This window comes from Nyctibius grandis, chromosome 1, assembly GCF_013368605.1.
Source record: "Nyctibius grandis isolate bNycGra1 chromosome 1, bNycGra1.pri, whole genome shotgun sequence".
NCBI classification, from domain to species: Eukaryota; Metazoa; Chordata; class Aves; order Nyctibiiformes; family Nyctibiidae; genus Nyctibius; species Nyctibius grandis.
Genome location: NC_090658.1, coordinates 72404025 through 72417212, shown reverse-complemented (window position 1 = coordinate 72417212; position 13188 = coordinate 72404025). Strand labels below are relative to the sequence as shown.

General features: G+C 44.2%; 1 protein-coding gene across 3 annotated transcripts in view; it reads left to right on the top strand.

The window, feature by feature from the left end:
* Positions 1–390: 390 nt before the first annotated feature.
* PKIB (cAMP-dependent protein kinase inhibitor beta) overlaps positions 391–13188 on the top strand; it is a 57101-nt gene continuing 44303 nt past the window's right edge. The window contains exon 1 of one of the 3 annotated variants that reach the window (XM_068416622.1): positions 391–458. The gene's annotated coding sequence lies outside the window, so the exon portion shown is untranslated. Of the gene's footprint in view, positions 459–932; positions 1026–1116; positions 1301–13188 lie in introns of those variants that run through there. The other 2 variants (XM_068416604.1, XM_068416612.1) reach the window with 2 other exon arrangements.

Sequence of the window (13188 nt, the reverse complement as noted above, 5' to 3'; positions counted from 1 at the left end):
AGGGAGTGTGCTGGTGCCTTGATACACTCTAAAATGCCAGATGCTAACTTTTGTGTTCCCACTGAAATGCAATAATTAAGACACAGAACTTGCTATATTATTCACAGGGCAACATTTTAAGAGGAAAAATGCAGACTGCTGATTTCAGACCCAGATTGGATTTTTTCAAGCTCCTGCGTAAAAGCATGACCCAGAGGCCAGAAGTCTCACAACAGACTAGTGCAGCTGCACCATGGCCTTTCCGTGGGTGGTATAATACAGCTTGCTGCCAACGAAGGTCACATATGGCTACATGGCCAACTTTTTGCATTGTTTTCACACCAGAATTTGTCAGACACGAGCTGCTTGCATTGGGCAGGAGCGGGATGTCCTGTGCCATTTTGCTGGTGCAGTTGGAGGGATCGCAGCCAAAAAATGTGTAACACGAAGAACTGAGACTAAAATGAGCAAGGCTCCAGGTAAGAGCTGTATTTTCCCCGCTATTTTTGGGTGACCGGGCACCGGGACCTGCTCTCCTCACCTCCATCAGCTTGCAGAGGAACAGGTCTGTGCCCCCAGGAGGGCCACGGGGCCAGCGCTGCCCTGGGGGACAGGGACCCCACGGAGGCACGTCCCTCCATGCCTGTTGGAGGTGAGGGGGCGTCCCCGGCCAGGCCCCCTCTCCCGGCTGCAGAGGCAAGCTGGGGAGCACCAAGCTGGGCCGCCCCACACTCGTTTATTTCGGGCAGCGGTGCCCCATGCCAGCGCCGAGGGTCGGGTCAGGCTGCCGGTCCGCCCCCTCCACGCTTGGCAGCCCCTCGGGGGTGCCCCGCCGCGGCCGCCTCAGCCGCGCCGGCGGAGGCCCCGGCCCCCCCGCGCCTCTCCCTGCCGGGACGGGCGGCGGGGACGGGCGCTCCGGCGGGGGGCGGCGCGGCCGCAGGGCGGGCACGGCAACCCGCCGCCTCCCGTCACGGCCGCGGCTGCCGGCGCAGCGCGGGCCGAGGGCAGAGACACGCCGGCCGCGGGAGCGGCTCCTCCGGCGCCGGGTGAGTGCGGCGGAGAGGAGGCGGGGCGGGGGGCCGAGGGGGCGGCGGGACAAGTTGGGGGTCGGGCTGAAGGGGAGCGGCGCAGGGCGGTGTCCCGCTCCCGTCCGCGCCGTGGCCGCCGGGGGTGGCTCGGTCGCCCGGTCTGGGTGCCGGCAGGGGACACCCCCGCAAGGGGCAACGGCGGCAGGAGGCGCGGGGGGGCCGCCCGCCTTGCGCCTGCGAGGCGGAGCGGAGCGTTCCTGGCTGGCCGAGCCCCGGCGAAGCGGAGCGTCCAGGTAACGTGCGCGTCCCTCCCGGCTGCCGGCGCGGCGACCCCGGCCCTGCGGCGGCCCTCGGCGTTGGGCACCGCTTTGCCCGGCATCACACGCTCCTGGAGGTGTAGCCCAGGTGCGGCGGAGAGGAGGGATGGGGTAGGTGCTAAGGGTGCTCCTGGGGACGTGAGGTCCAAGATCCGACCGTGTCCCAAGTGTTCTGCGTAACCGTGGGCAAGTCACGGATAATCTCTCCCGTGCCTCCCTGTCCCAGGCGCTTCCGTACGACTGAGCGACCGGGTTTAATGTTTATTAACGTTAGGTATTAACCTTCAGGAAGTGCTCAGGGAAACTGGTAATAGGTGTCATAAATAGACTGCCTCTCATCAGGAAGAAAAACTAAAATGACTTTTTCTCCGGCGGAAAAGCAATCAGAAGTGCTCCAGGTGCCAATTTTATCTACAGCTCCTTTCTGCAATTATGTTTGTATGGTCGAATTAATCAGCGGTAAGAACACGAAGAGCAGAGAGTAAAAATATCAGCTTTGTTTACATAATGACACTGCTTAGTTATATTAAAATACATTTCTGAAAAATAACCTTTGTGCATGAAGTCCGTAATTGAAGTTGCATTGACAAGATAATGAACAACTGACATGCAGTGTGTTGACACAAAAGATGTTCCTAGAATATCAGTTAAAATACATCGTTAACTTTCATCTTTCTGTGATTGCAAGGAGTGTCCTTGTACTTTGATCACTCGCAAGGCAGGAATTTTTCTTTCTGATTGCAACAAAATGTTGGCAGTAAGAGAATTTTTTCTTAATTCAGTTATGAATGATGCTCCTCCGCATTTGTTAAAAGTTATTTGTGGGCTCTGAAGAGCAGACAAGTGCTTTTTGTGAAGGAGGAAGTTAAAAAACAGTATTCAAAATACTCCTGAAGTGATAGATAAAATGATCTACAGCATACTGTTTGATTGGTACGGATACACCCAGTTCTTAAAGGTTTGAATTTTGAAAAATAAGGAGACTTTGGTCATTGCAAGACAATCCTAGCCATCTTTGGGGGCATTGTGGTTAGGATTGTTGAATATGAAAATATATACAGTGGGTTGACTTACCCAGTATAACTTCATCACCTTTTGTAGCTAGCAAAAAACAGTTTGGATTAAACATTTGATCAGAACAGAGACCTTCAAGGAAAGACCATGACTTTATTTACCTTTCCTCACTGAAGAAATTGGGGTTTTTTTTTGCTTCAGTTGTTAATATTCCCTTTGAAATGCTGAACTTAAATGTTTGTGTTATGATGTTTGTGCAGTGTAACAGCGTGGTTGATAAAACTACTTATATGGAAGTAATATAAATTGAAACATCACTAGAAATACCCAGATAACTTATAAAAGCAATCACTTTACCATTAGAGTGAAGGTTTAGTTCTATAGATTAATTTTGAAATACACCCTGTTGGGATAGAGACCAGTCTACTTTATTTTGTCCTAGACATGTCACGACAATAACAAATTTAAGCAAAATAGCATAACATACATCAGTATGCTATAAAAATATACATGAGCTTCAAAATCATGACAAATTTAAAAAATATTGATGCAAATCATGAAATGCGGAGAGAGAGGGAAACTCAGGTCATGTTGTTAGTCTGTCTGGAAGTGCAAAGTTGTTCCCTTGTGTCCATTTATTGATCTGTCCTGTTCAAATAATATTTTCTGTTAGCATAACGATGAGTGTTTTTAATGAATCATTCAGAATGTACCTGCTTCCTTTGATTTCTAAAACCTGGGATGAAAATTTGTGAGGAATCATATGTGTAGTTTTCTCCATCAGCTAAAAGATCACCCTTGTGGGAGACTGTACATTCCCCGAACTCCTACTGGGCTTTCTGCTGCACTTCATTGATTTCTCTTTCTGGTGAAGATGCTCCAGGACCTTGCTCACTTCTCTGGGCATGGCTCCTTCTTGACTGGCTTTGGGGGAAGAGTGAGGGAAATATCTGTGCTCTCTCCATATCTTGATGGCCAAAGAGCCTTCATTCACTGCAATGTCTCCCTGGCGTGCTCCTTGTTCTCTCAAACATTTTTGCGAGCAGTGAAAGAACACGGGATTTAGAATTGATGGCTTGATTTGTTCCACTCTGTGGCATCCAGACTGGCCACTCAGACCCATGGGATCGCCACCAGCACTGAAAGGGGAGAATTACAGAAGTAAATGCAAGCGATCTTGTCTGGTAGAAGTATTTGGACAGTCAAACATCTGTGTTAGAATGGATTAAGATCCTGGTGTTTACGTTTTTACAAGGGGATCATCCAGATTTTCATTGCAGCCTAAGGGTATGGGTTAACAGAAATCCTAGAAAGTCAGGAATGGTGATCGGTTTGTGAAAAGCTCCTAAATCTGGCTTTCCTCAAGTTAAATAATGTCTTCTGTACTTGACTTAATAATTCTGTTTTTAGAATTTTTTCCCATTTGAGATTTCTGTTTGTTATTTCTTCCCCTCTGTCTTGACTATATTCTTGTCAACCTGGTTTCCTAAAGAGAGGAAGCTAAAATAATAATGCCGTCTTGACTGATAGCTCCCCTCATTGCCTCAGAGTAATTTTTTACCCCTGGGGATCAATTTCAACCAATATAAACAGAGGAGTAAAGATTTCAAAGTGATAAAATCCTTACAAACCTGAAGATTGCTGGTGACCAGAGAGATGAGAGAGATGAGGTTGATGCCCCCACTGAGGGAAGAGCTGTAGCAAGCATTCAGCTTATCAGACATGAGAAAATTTGTGTGGGTCTCCGTAGGATGCTGAGCTTCATAGCTTCTGCTACTCACAGGGTTGGTGATTATATTTTTCAATTTCTCTGCCTCTTGGGAGTGCACAGTCTTGGAAGTTTTGATCATGTCTTTTCTCTTCCATAGTCCCCTCAAAATAAACTCTATTTGTCCAAAATGTTTCTGGTAATGAGATATATATAAATGCTGTTGTTCCTCAACTTCATAAACTGACCTATTGCTTTCCTAGCCCATAATTTAATACTTCTAATACAGGGTTGATAGCCGAATGTGCAGTAATTTTCTTTTATTACTTTGACTCAGTGCAAACACACAATTACTGTGGTAACAATAAAACCTACTTTCTTCCACAATCAGTTTCTCTGAATTGCTTACAAGTTTTTGATTAGACTTTAATTTGCTTCTTACTGCCACTGCTGTTCCTTCTGGTTACGGCCGCATCCGAACGTCCTCTTCTGCTTTCTCTGCATAGTGGGATGCTGTAGCACTCTCCTGGTGTCATGACAGGAGAAGGATAATAGAGGAGAAATGTGAAAAGGTATTGTGAGTTTATCTAGCAGGACCTTTGTAAATACATGATGCTTTTATTGACTTCTAAGTGGTGATTATTGTTCTGATTATTTGTTCTGTTACATAACTGAAGTTAAGAGCTGTATTTGTGGGTAATTGCTTATTTTCTCCTTCCTTTCCAACATTCATACAATCACAATACTTCCTTTCTTCTTTCTTTCATTACCTCCCTAAAAAATTACTTTGGGTGTTTGTTTTGTTTTGTTTTTTAGAAGCTTTAATAGTAAGTGTCCTGGTTTCGTGGGGATAAAATTATAGAATCACTTTTCTGTTACATTTTGTTTCAGTTTGTGGCCAGCTGCGGTATGGTGATCAAGGCCCTTAGCAGTGAAAGCCAGGGCAGCTGACCCAGGCTGGCCCACAGGTGTGTTCTGTAACATTAACGTCAGGGTCACTATAAATGGGAAAGCTTGCGCGTAGAGGATTTTTGCTCTGTTCTCCATCTTTTTCTCCTTCTCCTTCATTCTCAGTGGTTACTATCCCTGGAGGGACTTGCCACCACTATATGGGCTGAGTATAACTTTGTGTCTTTTGTGTTAGTATTGATATTTGTTTTCTTATTTTATTAAATCTGTTTAAATTTCAACCCACAAGTCTCCCTTCTTTTCCCAGTTCCCTTTCTTGGTTGGGGAGGGGAGATTGGGTGATAGAACAACCAGTTCTTATTTAGCCCTGGGTGTGGGCTAAATGGAGATATACAGTAAGTTAATTTGCTAGGTTTTTTTCCTGTTGTAGAAATCATATCAAGTGGATGTCCTGTCTGGGTGTGAAGGTACATATATAAATGAAACTAATTTAGTAAAGTGCTTAGTGAATCATGTTGATTTCTTTTTAAATATTCATCTGTGTTCAAGTTGCATTAAGCTCTCCTTTATATCTTTTAGAAATCATTTATATATTATTAAAGCCTGCATTCTGTGCTAAAGAGAGCACGGTGATTCTATAGTGATTACATTTGACTTTATTCTTCTGGATTATATTAGCAAGAGGAGGAATGAGGCACACAAGAACATCTTCTCTGGGAACAAGCACATATGCTCATGTAATATCTTGTCTTGCCTCACCTTTTTGCACTTTGATGGAGCCAAACATCCTTCCTTCCCCGCCGCATAGACCTGGCCCCTCCTGGCAGCCCCGCACGGCCCTACCTGTGCATGCCCTGGGGAGCTGCAACCAGGCATGCCGGGCTGGGTGCCTCCCAGCTGGCTTAAGAGCCAAGCCCCACAGCGGTTTCTCACCCCCCACCAGCAGTTGCATCGCTCCCAGAAATGCAGGGCGTAGCAGCATGCCTAGGTGCTACCCAGTCTGTTTCAGTTAAGATGCATCCAAGGGATCTTAAAACCCTGCCAGCAGTAGTGTTTAACTTGAACTGCTGTGACAGGTCGGGTAGGGTGTGCAAACCCCTGCCCTTACGAGGGCAGTGATATCCTGCAGAGAGGGGAGCATGGCCCCTGCCTGGAGGCCAGGGTGATGGGCTGGGGTGGGAAAGCCAGCAATGGGGCTGAAAGAAGGAGCCCTTAACGTGGTTCAGCTGCAGCCAAGGCAGCATGTCTGCCAACAGCCTGAAAAAAACAGCGTCAGTGAAGGGAGATGGCAGTTCCACCAGGTGGGTCAGGTTTGCACTGCACAAGGGAAGATATGTACCTTGAGCAGCCTTTAAATGTGGAGCTGTGTCAGGTGCAGCCAGGCTGAGGCGTTTGGGCAGGGGGTGTTCAGCTAGCTTGCCAGAGTCCAGTAAGCACTGAATATACGCGGCAGAAGCTTTTTGGCATGTGCTTGCTTTGGTACGTAGCACACACCTTTCCCTGCTGACCCCAGAGGTGGGGGCAGTTCTGTGTTAGGTTGTGCTGTGAGGATGCAGCTGTTGATTACAAACCTTCCATTTTGCTGTGGTGTCCTTAGAAAGATCCCAGAGAAGCAACTGCAGATCAGGGAGCACTTCTTGCTTTTTTTCTTCTTTAATCCAGATTAAATAGTATTTGCTGCATGCATAATGATAGCAACACATTGTTTTCCTCTCTGTTGGCTTTCCCCGTCCTGTTCACATATTCCATCCAACAAAGAAAGGTGAAGTGGGTTAGTAGTACACAGTACTGTTTATGTTTGCAGATCTAAACACCTGCTGATGCAGAACAGGACAATAATTTATGCTGCTTTCCAGCCTTCATGGGCAAATGTGCAGACTTTTATTTTAGCCTTTTTCAATTACCTTTGAAACTGGTTTACAGATTTCCATGGGGAACCAACAAGTTTGTCCATAGGCCCCTGAGTAACCTGTAACTGTGTTCAGTAATGCAGCTGCAGACTTGTTGAAATGGCCTTGGAAGACGTGCTGCATTCAACACCCCTTGGGTAGGGACAGCTTCCTCCTCTGCAGTGAAAATCCCTCCTTCAGGGTCGGCCTTCGATCGGATTAACATCCTGCAACTCTCTTTGCCTAAAGAGAAGCCAGCAAGTCAATAAAAACAAGTATTAAATTGAACATCCCTGGAATATGTAAGCAGATTTTACAAGACAAACCCCAGAACCTTCAGATCTCTGGGTTTGGTCTTTGTGATTGTTATTGCTGGCTGAGTTGTTGAAGGGTGATGTCACTAGGATACTCTTCACAGTATTTTGAGTTAGTTGCGAATACAAAACGGTTAGCAGTACCTGTGTCATAGGCCTTAAAAGAAGAGGAACCAACAAAAATGAAAATGAGGAGAACCAGGGATGAAGAAAGCTTCAGTTTGTGTGCCCAGAGCTTTTAATAGTGCTGCTTAGTTTCAGAACAATATTGCATTAAACATTAAAGCATGTACATTTTCCCCATGACATAACATATTCTGATTAGGAAACTTCTTGCAGTTATTCTATATCCTAGGGAGTGTTTATGTGGAAGCTCTGTGGCTGTGTGTATATTCACGTACGCTACAGAAAACACCTAGAAGTGTAGTATTTCGTGATCTCTGTATGATGTCTAGTGACTGAGGCTGAGGTACCAGACAGGTGTTAATGAAATTCACGCAACGATGTGTTCTGTCTGGATAAAGTATTCCCTTTTGCTCAGGCTTGACACCTCCTTTATGTTTTGTTTTGCCTAGTTTTGAATCTTGGGTCATTTGTATCCTCTAGCTGAGCACCTCACCCATTGATATTTGTAATGTCTTCATTACAAGGTATCTTGCTTTTGCTCAGACAGAAGCAGAACCGTTAGCAGCTGTTACATGTTTCATACTAACTAATAAAAGTGCTCTGTGACATATCACTGTGTGATGCCAAAGAGATTATCACTAAGGTGAGTCTACGCCCTCCTTCTGCCTCATCAAAAATAGTTTTAATTCTTGGGCAATATGTGGTATGCTTTGTTCACAAGCAATTTGTATTTACAAAGTTGGATCTTACAGTCCTTAATTAAGAGCGTTTCCATTAAATAGTGTTGGTAAGATTTGTCTTGTAAGTGTTTATATGGAGAAATTGGAAGGTCTGTTCCATCTGTTGTGGGCAGGGTTTGGTTAGATAGCATGACTAAAGGAAGCAGAAGACAGGAAGATGATGTCTAGAAATTCTGTCTCTGAGTGGACAAGCACTTCTGAAAATAGTATTTGAAATATAACCAGAATTTCCCCCATGGTACCAAGTAGAAGGATCTGGTTTGCCTAATACCTGAAGTATATCTACATTTCTCAGGGCTTAGCCAGTGGTGAATAGCATAGTGAGATTTGGCAGACGATATGACAAGTGTTAAGCAATCATATGGCACTTCATCTTAACTTAAATCCAGGATATAGTGGGTATGCTGGAGCTTTTCTGCTGTTGTATGAAGAAAAAATTGGAGTATTGGCTTTATAAACTGTCCTACAAAAAGGGAAGCCACACTGGAACTGCTCTGTTTCTGTTGCCGCTTCTTCCAGAGCGTAAATGGGATGCTCTTACAGAGACAACTTGTAGTTGGAAGATGAGACACTGGTTTAGCTGTAATCCTGCCTACAGCAGAGCTGGGCTTGGACGCAGGAACGCAGCTCCAACCCTGATGCAGAGAGTCAGATGATGCTGTGGAGTTGATGAGGGCTTCCAGTGTGATTCACCTTCATCTATTTCCATGTAAAATAGGGTGTGGTTTCCTCTGGTGAAGAAGCCATTTTCTAGATTATCAGGAGCACAACAGTCATGCCTGGAGCAGTTGCTCCACAAGGAGAGGCTGAGAGACAGGGCTGTCTCAGCCTGGGGCAGAGATGGCTCTGGGGGTGGCTGGCAGCAGCCTCCTGTACCTGAGGGGAGGTGGTTGACAAGAGGCAGCCAGAGAGACAAGGGGCAACAACAGAGACAAGGAGCATCGACTGGATCAGGCAAGAGGGGTTCAGATGGGACCCGAGGAAAAGGCTTTTCCCAGGGCCCAGGGGGGCAGAGACACAGGCTGCCCAGGGAGGCGGTGCTGGCTCCATCCTGAGGGGTTTCCAGCTCGGATGGGGCACAGCCCTGAGTAGCCCAGTCAGACCCCAGCGCTGAGCCTGCTGCTGCAGGGATGGACCAGGGACTTCCCACGCTCCCATCCTGCCTGAGCTATACTGTGACCCTGTCATCCCAAGTTCGAAGCTGAGCCTCTGAAAAGTTGCTGTGAAGTTCTCTTTACTATCTGTGCGTGAAAAATACAACAGGAAAGAGGGACCCTCATTGCCCAGATTAAAAGAAGGCCAGTGACAGTACCTTTAATAAGAAATAACAAACAGATGCTTACAACAGTGTATCTGTTTGCAGTCCCTGCATTAAATATCTTGCTAATATAATCGGTCTTAAATATGGTTAAATTCAATGATGTAAAATCATTTGTAAGTGTGCAGCATGTGCTCTGTTTCAGGCTTCAAGTCTAACTCAGTTTACTGCTGCTTTTGTTCACCGAAGAAAAGTTTTCTCCAAGGCACAATATAGTGCCATAAGTATGCAGGGATTTCTGTAAACATGTTTTGCTCAAGCGTAACATGATATTGATGTTCTGTGTTCAAAAATGAAACACTAATCCTATTGCTTTCTTGACAGTAGGCATCATGTGCAATGGTGTGATTTTGAGGCTTTAAAGAAAGGTCCCTCAGTGGGGATGGGGTTCTTCTAATATTTCTCACTTGTTTTTTTTCTTGGGAAGCTCAGGTGTTATAAATTCTACACTACCCTTCTTACATTCTCTTTAAATGTCTTCTCAGAGGAGCTGGAGTGCAGTGAAACCTCATGATAATGAAGTCTCCAGAGAAGACAGACAGTCACTAATCTGTTATTAAGATTGTGGGTTGCTTTTGTTTAAAAATAATGTAAAAAAAAAAGTAAAATGGCAATTGCTTCTAAAATAGATATAATCTCACTTAAACAAACATCAAGCAAAAAGCTCCTCTCCGTGTTGTCAAAGGTGTTTCATAAGCAGTAATTGAACCTGTGTTGCCTGAGTAGTATAAAAGAGTTTGCATTAAGAAGCCAGTGGTGCTTTCAACCACCTCCCTCGCTCTTCCCCATTGTTACTCAGAAATTATCACTAAAAGTGCTTGCTGTTTAACTCGGAGAGCTTAAAAAAAGCTTAAGAAGATAAGTGGGTGAGGGTTGGAGGAATATTTGTTTTCTTTCCCCTTGAACTTGCATTTGTTTGCTGGAAAAGCTAGAATTGTGGAAGGAACTGAAGTGAACAAAAATAAATCTCAGCCGATTACTAATGGAAACATCCTGTTATTGATGTGGTTGGAAGCTCTCCACTTGAATGTGGAAGGCATATAGCATAGAGCCAGAGCACAATGCCTTTAGGAGGAAAACTTAGTGAAAAGGCAATGCTACCTTTTTCTGTTCTGAATTTGTAGTTTCATCACTTAGAGTTTGAAGGGAGTGTACACACTGTCCATGCAGTTCCTTTTGTTGGTGGGGTAACGCACTTTTATGTTCCTTCTCTCCTTCCAGATTCTCGTACTTACAGGTAGCTGGAAGTAGCACTTCAAAGTAAAACAGAATAAATGGGACAATGTATTTCTCAAACAGATTTCCAGTAGAGCCAGTGTATTGTTTCTGTTCTAGCAAGTTTTGAAAGTAAAAGAAGTAAATATTAATTCATGATATTAATTCATTTACCTTTACTGATTATTAAAATAATTCCAAATGGAAACCTACTTGCTGTAATCACATTTAAGTAGAGAAAATTTCTTGTTTTGAGTGAACTATAACAACTCATGCGTCTTACCATGGAAACAGAATGTTATTACATAAACTTAGCTGTCTTGAATGGATACAATCAGACATTCAACTGTATAGTCACTGTGTTAATTAAGTGACTGGCTAACAAGCCATCCTTTGTAGACAGCTAAATTATGTCATATAAAGAGAGAACAAACAAATTTGGATGCCACTTTAGAAAGAGGTAGTAATTGGTGGAGCATCTCAAGAGCTTAGAAGAAAGCTGAACAAATTTACCCATCTGACCTATTTTGCAAGTCCATGTGATATCTGCCTCTTGATTCTGACTACCAAAAAAAATCCATTAAAACTTCACACCATAATGATCTTAAAAGTTGCTTCTTGTTTAGTTTTCTGTAAAACCTGGAACTTGAAGTTCTGTTGCTTAAAATTAAATAGATTTCTACTCTGGAAGAACTGAAAGATGAGATTCAGAGATGTACTTTTTTTAAAAAGGGAACTTTTAAAGTATACTTAATTGCTTGATCAGCTCTTGCTATAAATATTTTAACTATGTAAATTTTCTAAGCATACATTTTGAAAGGAAATGGTAATCTATTTATTTAAATCTGTGTCTTGGCCTCATTTCTGTACCTTTTCAGAACTTAAGAAAAATGTGTGTAAGATCAGAGGTGAATCAAAACAGATTAAAAAAAGGTCAATTTAAATCTTGGATGGCACAGCCCCTCCCCACCACCACTCCCCTGCTCCTCCTGATGCTGTTCCATTTGATTAGTCCCACCAAAAAGCTGGCATTTCCAGTCCAGACCTTTCTGTAGATCTACCATTCAGGGTAGGGTTGAATGCATTTGTTCCTGCACTATTCTGGGTTGAGAACTGGAGAACAGAGAACAGCCGGCACTGCTGTCTCTGGAGCGAAGGACGTTTCCCATAATCTCAGTTTCCATGTTAAGACTTTCCAATGTCAGTATTTCACAGAGGAAGAAAAGCGAGGCTGACAGCCTGAGGTACCATCTGATGGGAGTCACATTTGATGTATAGATGGCAGCAGGTCAGTCAGCTGTGTCTGTGACAAGTGAGGCAGTCCAGCAGTTTAGGCTTAGAAAAGCAGGAGCCCATCGAAGGTGAGACGCAATTACCGTTTGAAATTAAACTTTTCCCAAAATGGGGATATTTGTTCAGATGTCTTACCAAGAGCTGGCAGAGGGATCTGGCTCCACTCCTCCCACGCCAGTCTGAACTGCTCCAGCAGACAATGAGCCAGTCTAGACAGCTGAACAAAATATGTGCAGGATAAGACCTAGTTCTGATTTTCTAGTGTGTGTGTTGCCCTCTCCCGTGTTTTGGGGCAAAGGCCTTGATAGGAGCATACATAGAGATACGCTCTTTTGATGGAGACCTTTTTAAGGCTTGATCTCATAAGAGAGAGTGTAGGGTTCAAACGCATGAGGATAGATGGCTCATCACTAAACGGGATGTGATGAGGGGGAAGATGCTTAGCCTCCGACAGCAGGGGAGCTAAAAACAGCTCGGTGGTGTTGGAGCTGTGCTTGCACAGTGCCAGCACAGCCAGTGCCTAACTTGGGAGTGGCTGGAGCTCTTCTGGGTTTGTTCAGAGGAGCGAATCCTCGGGAGGGGGGGGAAAACCTGAAGCAGAGGAAGGAATATTACAACATGATCGTGCCTGGTATCAGTATGGGAATTTCAAAAATTAAGAAAATAAGCATATGGACTGTATAAAAGGCACATAGGCTTATTTTGAGTGAGAAGCATGGCAGACACTGTTCTCCATTTTACATCTCTTCAGGAGGTGTCTTCACATGTTTTCCTGTAGATTTGTGTCTCTGAAATTAGGGAGGAAGGGTGAGGAGGAAGGGAAGCTGAGGAGAGAGCAATGCTGGGATCTGACAGAGATTAGAACCAGTTTGTTTGTAAATGGAAGCTCTAGCAATGTGTTATATTGTTAGTTATGTTTCAGTGGAAAAGTTGCCATTCAGGAGAAAAAGGTGTTACCAGTAATAGCTCTGGAGTTGTGGGTCCTAGGAGAAATGCCTGCACGAATGTGGTGCTCAGCATTCGTTGGTGAACTGGAACTGTGACATCTGAAATGATATTCTCTAGATAAAAATAGAGCTTAACTGTACTAAACATTCAACAAACACTTACTGAGACTCCAATTTGAATGTTTAAACTGTGAATAAAATACCAAGAAAAACCCACCACTAATTCTGTGGCATCTGCTTTCTGGAGGAAATTGCACTCTCATTTTCTAAATTAGAGGAACAAAAATAACAGTTAATTATTTTATTTTTTTCCTCAGATCATGCTGCATTTGGTAATAAATCACTGAAAATAGCTCATGACCTGTCTGTACTTCTTGTCTGGGGTGCTGAG